We start from the raw sequence: 8,042 nt of genomic DNA on the forward strand, positions 1-8,042 counted from the left end.
TTTTTTAAGATTGAATTTTTTAAATTAAATTAATAAAAAAATAATATTTTAATCAGATAAAACGGTGAGTTTTGAGTAGACTAACGGAAGTTAACAAAAATTGACGGTAGGGAGTTTTCTAGTAGTTTCGAGTGACACAGGGACTAAATTTTCAAAAAAAAAATACCCAGGGAGTTTTTAAAAAAAGCGCGTTTACCTAAGGATTTTAGATATAATTTCCCATTATTTTACCTTCTACCACCGATTTTCGAATAAGATTTCAGTTGTATTTCTCTTTGTCAACAATTACTGCAATCATTATGTCATTCTCAGTAGCTAACTACAACTTAGGTGGGGCAATAAAGAGTCCTTCTACTTCTGTCATGCCATGCTCTACTTCAAGTCCAAAATTGTAATCTATACCTCTACTGCAAATAAAACAAAAAGAAATTTATGATTAAAAAAAAAATGTCATAAATTTTTAACTACGGCATTACTTAGATTGAATCAAGCAATTTGATCCAATCTGTTAACATGAGGAAATAATTATCAAATAATGTTGATGACTCTAACACATATCGTACATATTGTTAAGGATGTGAATCCTTTAAAATAGAAATTGATTTTGTATTCCCTAAATCAAGGGATTTAGATAATATTTGTTAATCCCGATTTAAGGGATATCTTTGTATTTGAAATATTTCAAATCACATGTAAAGCTCTATAAATAGAGCTGTGTGATCAGATCATATAATTAAGGAAATATGTAGCCTATTGAGGCTTTAGTGTGTGGATGTAGGCTATATGTCGAACAGTGGTGGAGCCAGCCGTTTAACATTGGGGGTGCCGCTAAATTTTTTTTGGCGTCTTAAAATTTTTTTTCACCCTAAAAATTTGGTAATTCACACAATATTTGCATCACAAAAAATATCTATAAAAGTTCATAAATATGTGCTGAAATTGATATATTAGAAATGTAACATATCGACACTATATCAAAAAGATAGAAATACAAAAAAAAAGTGTCTAGAACTGCACTTTACGGTCTTTTAGAAGTACAAAATCATCAAGTATTGAATCTAAATCGAAACTCTCAACAATTTCCCTTTCAATATAGAGAACTAAACTATTTGCAAGAAAATCATCCTCCATTTTGTTGCGAAGTCGTGTTTTAACAATTTTCATTGCTGAAAATGCTCGTTCGGTAGTTGTTGTAGACACTGGAAGAGTCAAAACAAGACGAATCAATCTATCAATAAGATCATATGTCTTTGATTTTTTCGCCTTTGCCAATCCTTGACATAATTCTGCAATGGAAGACAAATTTTGTAATGTCGGATCAGTAAGCACATCAACTTGAAAATACCTCAACTGATATCTCAAATTAATTTTCTCCTGCTCAGAAAAATCAAGAGGATAATACTTCTCTGCAAGGATGCATATATCGTCAATTTTAAAGGATTTATAAGCATCTTTTGGATTCAAAGCAGAGCTAAGTGTCAAAAGTTTCATCGCCTTTTCACCAAACCTACTATCAAGCTCTTGCAATTGAAAGTCGATAGTAGTATTGAATATGTCAAAATGATAATGATGCTCAAATGTAATGTGATTCTTTTGACTACGACCTCGACCTTCAATATAACGAGCACTCAAATCCGGAATGCCAATTCCAGCTTTCTTGGAGAAAGAGACAATGTTCTCAAGCAAATTATCCCAACCATCATCTCTCAACTTTTGGATAAGTTTTTTTGCAATAGAAACTAAATTAATAGCATTCAAAATGTCTTGAGATTTTTGCTGCAAAACTTGACAAAGAACATCAGTAATGCCCATAATTTCCTTCATTAAATGTAAAATAAATATGAACTCGAAGGATGTAAGCATTTTATAAGCAGCCTTTGCATCTCCTCGTTGAGAGTAAGTACCTCCTTCTCTTTCAACATCTTCAAGTACTGTACAAGTAGCATCAAACATCCTTATTAGGCTACAAATAGAATTAAAATGCGAACCCCAACGAGAATCACCAGCTCGTTTCAAAGTGCCAATTTGATTAGCCCATTTTCCAGTTTCAAGCTCACCAATAGCTTCCATATGTGCAATTTGTGTTGCATGAACAGCTTGTAGTTGATCATGACGTTTACATGAAGCACTGGCCACATTGATAACAAAGTTCAAATTTGTGAAGAACACATGAACAAGAGACATCTCTCTAGATGCAGCAACTAATGCTAATTGTAATCGATGAGCAAAACAATGAACATAGTATGCACAAGAACAATCCTTAAGAAATAATGCTTGCAATCCCTTCCATTCACCATGCATGTTACTAGCACCATCATATCCTTGTCCACGGATATTTTGAATATCAAGGCAATGACGAGAGAGAACATCAGATATTCCATTCTTTAGAGTCAATGCCGATGTATCTTTAACATGAACTATATCAAAGAAACGTTCTTGTATAAAACCATTTTTGTCAACAAATCTCAAAACAATTGTCATTTGTTCTCTCTTAGACTCATCACGTGCCTCATCAACAATGATGCAAAATTTAGAATCTCCAATATCTTCACGAATTTTCTCTCGCACTTTACTTGCAATGACTTGCAAAATCTCCTTTTGAATTGTATGTGAAGTATACTTCGCAGATTTTGGAGCATTTTCCAAAACAACACTTGCAACTTTATCATTATATGATGCCAAAAGCTTAACCAGCTCAAGAAAATTACCTCGATTTTTTGAATCAAGAGTCTCATCATGACCTCTAGAAGCACATCCTTGAAATGCAAGCCACCGAGTAACATCAATAGAAGTTTTCACACGTAGTCGATTATTTTGAATTTGTTCCATACTTTGTGCATTCAATACTTTATCTATATGCCGTGATTGATTTCGTAAATCCTCATAAGATTTCATAGCATTATTATGAGGTGAACAAGGATCCTCCCCAATATGAGTCAAAAAGGCACAATTTTTTCCCTCATGAACTTTTCTCCAATTTCTAAATCACTTGATAGTAAATACATCCCATCCAGGACGTCCATCTCTTTTCATAGTAAAAAGATAACATGGTAGACAATATGCAGCATCCTTGGAACGAGAATACTCAAGCCAAGGAAATTGTGTGAACCAAGAGGCTTGAAAGCGACGAGGGTGATTTTCTGGTCCAGAAAGTGGATAATTTGCAAGAATAAATCGATTTGGACCATGTTTCAAATAAGCCCGTCTTATTTCATCACGTCGATTGACTGGATAGTCCCACATTGGAGGACGTAATCCTGGATCTCGCTCTATAGAAATAGAAGAAACATCAACTTCATTAACATTGAGTGTGGATGATTTAAAATAAATCTCTTGTGTTTCCGCAATTGGAGATTCAAAAGGATGTTCTTCATCTTCAACCCTTGGAGATTTAAGATGACGCTCATTGGGATTTGAAGTTTCGGCATTAGATTCCAACAGTGTATTACTTTTCGAAATGTCGGCTTCTTTCCTTTTGAAGAATGAATCGATAGTTTTAAATTTTGACATGATTCATGAACCTAAAATTTTCAAGTTAAATCACGACCCCGTAAGAGACAATCAAAGTTTATAAACATTAAACAACAAAATAAGCAATCATACAGATATTTAAGTTTATTCAATCATTCAAATTAATAGTGAAATTAAATTCATGTTTAATCAAAGTTTATATGGATATAAGCAACAAAATAAACATTAAAGTTTAAAACCCACAAATTAAACAGAGGAAAAACAGAGGATGAATAAAAAATGTAGCACAAAAGTTTAGGGTTTAGGAAATTACTAGTGTTGTGACTCACCTGAGAAGATAAAGAGAGTGTCTTTGATTTCAATTTCCTAAGAACCCGCCGGACCCAAAAGGGCCAAATTTTCTTCCAAACCCTCTTCCTGTAAAAGGAGCAAAATATAAATCTAAAACTAAAACATAAAACTACAAAAGCAATTGAGAAGCCAGGGAGGAGGAGACAATGAGTTACCTGTGAATTTGACAATCTTTGATAGAAAGAGCAGAGAATGAAGAGACTAGAGAGAATCTGAGAGACTGAGAGAGATCGTCTTAGAGATTTTTTTTTTTTTTTTGGGTGCTCCGCCACTGGCCATAATCACTCCAAGAAAAACAAGGGAAATTTGACCAACTACACATAACACATCATTGAGATATTACATCATACATGTGATGTGTGTTAAGTTTGAGCAAGGCCAAAAAAGGAAACAAATGCTTATATCCCTCACAATCAAAAGCTTAAACCTTAATGACAATAAACAAGAGCAATTCAAGTCATGAATCAAGGTAAGTGGCTCAAGAATGTCACTTAGGCATTTTGTCAAACATGTGGTGTGCACAAATATTTAGTCATGTGTAAAGAACTCACGGATAATGGAAAATCATACCTAAATACATCACAAACAATGTGTATAACACAACCACAACCAGAATCAAGCATAACAATTAACAAGAAATGAGACAAGATTAAATCATGGGAATCTAATTATTTGGTTGCAGAGAAACTTGAAGAAAGTGAAAGAAAATAAAAATGTTAAGCACCAAGTTTATCCATTTTGCTTTCATGGTTACCTGTAGGCTGTAGCTAAAAATTTGACTTAGATTTGCAGCCGGCTTGTTTGGCCTTTGATTCGCTCAATATTGAGGCCTAACGAAGCACCGAAACGGTGAGAAACTGAGAGAGGGAACGGTTTTTTTCTAGGTGGGATTGGTTTATTTGCTGTCAACAAATTGGGTTGAATGGGGATGGGGGTATACAGTCGTGCGGTGTGGGTCACTGGGTCCTGCGGGAGAACTGAAGAACAGGACTGCAGGAGAAGGGATGGGGCCTGGGGGTGCTGGGCAGTTGGGGCGCGGGAGATCAGATTGCCAAAATAAAATTGTAAAATTTTTTTTTAAAAGGTGCCGTGGCCCGTGGGTTAAAAAAATAAAAATAAAAAAATTTACTAATCCTAGGTGCGGCGTGCGGGAGATTTCTGAAGGGTTGGTAAAATTTTTGATTTTTGATTTTTTTTTTTATTATTATTTTTTTTTAGGGTACCGTGGGTTAAAAAAAAAAAAAAATCAGAAATCCTTGGTGCGGCGTGCGGGAGACTGCTGAGTGCTGAAGGGTTGATAAAATTGTAATTTTTTTTTTTTTTTGGGGTGCCGTGGGTTAAAAAAAAAAAAAAAATTTAAAATCCTTGGGGGTGCCGTGGCACCCCCAAGCTACCCAGTGGATCCGCCACTAATGTTGAACCACCTTAATATTTGTGTATTTCTCTATTTCCTTCATTTCATATTATTCCGCATTCTATACTCATCACATTTTGAGATCTTATATGGTATTAGTTGAGATCTTATACATATCATCTACATTCCCTTTATCGACATCAAAATCAACAAGATATGAGAGATGCAAAGTTTATTTGCTGTAAATGAGACATCTACCTACAAATATTAACATTATTCATGCACTTCAATTTGTTTATTTATGAAATAGGTAGGATAAATTTTAAAAAACAACAACATATATTCGACAAAAATCATATAATTTAAAATATTATAAATTTCGTATTCACATACCCAAGAGGTCCATCTTCAGAGTATACAAATTGGCATATATTGTTTCGTCTGGTCTCTGTTGGTGCTAATGAGAGCATCTTCAACTTTGTTGCTACATTTCTATTCAAATGTTTCTTTTTATACCTTTGCCCGTAGACAAACTCAAAGAATCCTATAGGTGCATTGTTTCTTTTTCTCAAATCCAAGAAAGGAATATCTTTATGCACAATATCCTTGCCAGATTTTTTTCATAAAGTACTGAAGGATAATAATTTTCCTTGGTGGGTTTTCTACAGTTAATGAGATATCTTTTGGCTTCTCATTGGTTAACCCTCCAATGATATATTCTTGTTTACTTGCTCGATAAGTCACGTAGACTTTCAAGCCCTTCAGCACATCATTTACTTGTATCCAAAACCTTTGAAAATGTTTTATGTCAAAACCGTCAATATGCTATCTGAGGAAATCAATAACTGACATTTGCTTCTAAAATGCCAAAAGAGTAGAGTCCACGCACATGGCTAGACCCTAGGAGGTGGCCTTTACAGCAGTATGAAACCCTCTATATGCCGTAATACCCCTTCCAAGATCATCATCTACATTAGGTTCTCTCTCGAAAAAACTAGTACCACGAGAGATCATATGCCTACGTGGATTCTCCCTCATTACATTATTGATTCCATGAAATATATCATACGAGATTGATATGAGATGCCCGCTTAAATAATCGTCAAACTTACTAAGCTTGAGCTCCTTTGCAAGCTTGATAGTAATTTTATATGATCAGCCATTTATGTCTTCTCCATCCGAGAAGTCCATATCAAAATCTAAAGTATATAATGGTATTGCACTGAAAATACTATGCGTCCCATCATACACAGTCAACCGCATAGGAAATGCTAAAAGGGGATCAGAACACAATTTGTTTCGAATAGAAGACAAATCATATTGTGATATTTTCACTATACCAACTTGGGTATCGGAGATCTACTTAAGATATTTATAATAACAATCCTTCTTGGACATCACACAAAAAATAAGTTGTAAATTACCAAGAAGTTTCTTAGAATTTGAAGCCTCTTTATTGAGGCTTTCAAGTAGTGCACACAGTTTTTCAACCCTTAATAACATTCAAATTGTACTGGTCCTATAGATCCTGCTCCATGTGGATTCCAGACTTTTGCACATATTAATAAGCCTTGGAACGAATTTTTCAAGATCCAATTCAGAACTGAAGTCAATAACACCCCACCAGTAAATTCTTTTACCTTCTACCACCAATTTTTCAATAAGATTTTAGTTGTATTTCTCATTGTCAACAATTACTGCAATCATTATGTCATTCTCAGTAGGTAACTCCAACTTAGGTGGGGCACTAAAAGTCCTTCTACTTCTGTCATGTCATGCTCTACTTCAAGTCCAAAATTGTAAGCTATACCTCTACTGCAAATAAAACAAAAAAAAATTTGTGATTAAAAAAAAGAAATGTCATAAATTTTTAACTACGTCATTACTCAGATTGAATCAAGCAATTTGATCAAATATGTTAATATGAGGAAATAATTATCAAATAATGTTGATGACTCTAACACATATCGTACATATTGTTAAGGATATGAATCCTTTAGAATAAAAGTTGATTTTGTATTGAGATCTTATATGGTATCAGTTGAGATCTTATACATATCATCTACATTCCTTTTATCGATACTCAAATCAACAAAATATGAGAGATGCAAAGTTTATTTGCTGTAAATGAGACATCTACCTACAAATATTATCATTATTTATGCACTTCAATTTGTTTATTTATGCAATAGGTAGGATAAATTTTGAAAAACAACAACATATATTCTACAAAAATCATATAATTTAAAATATTATAAATTTCGTATTAACATACCCAAGATGTCCATCTTAATAGGATACAAATTTGCATATATTGTTTCGTTTGGTATCTGGTGGTGCTAATGAGAGCATCTTCAACTTCGTTGCTACATTTCTATTCAAATATTTCTTTTTATACCTTTACCCGTAGACCAACTCAAAGAATCCCATAAGTACATTGTTTCTTTTTCTTAAATCCAAAAAATGAATATCTTTATGCACAATATCCTTGCCAGATTTTTCCATAAAATACTGAAGGATAATAAATTTCCTTGGTGGGTTTTCTACAGTTAATGAGATATCTTTTGGCTTCTCATTGGTTAACCCTCCAATGATATATTCTTGTTTACTTGCTCGATAAGTCACGTAGACTTTCAACCCCTTCAGCACAACATTTACTTGTATCCAAACCCTTTTGGAAAGGTTTTATGTCAAAACCGTCAATATGCTATCTAAGGAAATCAATAACTGACATTCGCTTCCAAAATGCCAAAAGAGTAGAGTCCACGCACATGGCTAGACCCTGGGAGGTGACCTTTACAGCAGTATGAAACCCTCTAGATGCCATAATACCCCTTCCAAGATCATCATCTACATTAGGTTCTCT

The 8,042-nt window shown here is 34.0% G+C and overlaps 1 protein-coding gene and 1 pseudogene across 3 annotated transcripts in view; one reads left to right on the forward strand and one right to left on the reverse strand.

Moving 5' to 3' along the window:
- LOC132183587 (uncharacterized) overlaps positions 1–8,042 on the forward strand; it is a 47,912-nt gene that overhangs the window by 23,495 nt on the left and 16,375 nt on the right. The window lies entirely within an intron of this gene.
- Positions 1,006–8,042, reverse strand: part of LOC132183891 (uncharacterized) — a 9,729-nt pseudogene continuing 2,692 nt past the window's right edge.

This window comes from Corylus avellana, chromosome ca6 (assembly GCF_901000735.1).
Source record: "Corylus avellana chromosome ca6, CavTom2PMs-1.0".
Classification (NCBI taxonomy): Eukaryota; Viridiplantae; Streptophyta; class Magnoliopsida; order Fagales; family Betulaceae; genus Corylus; species Corylus avellana.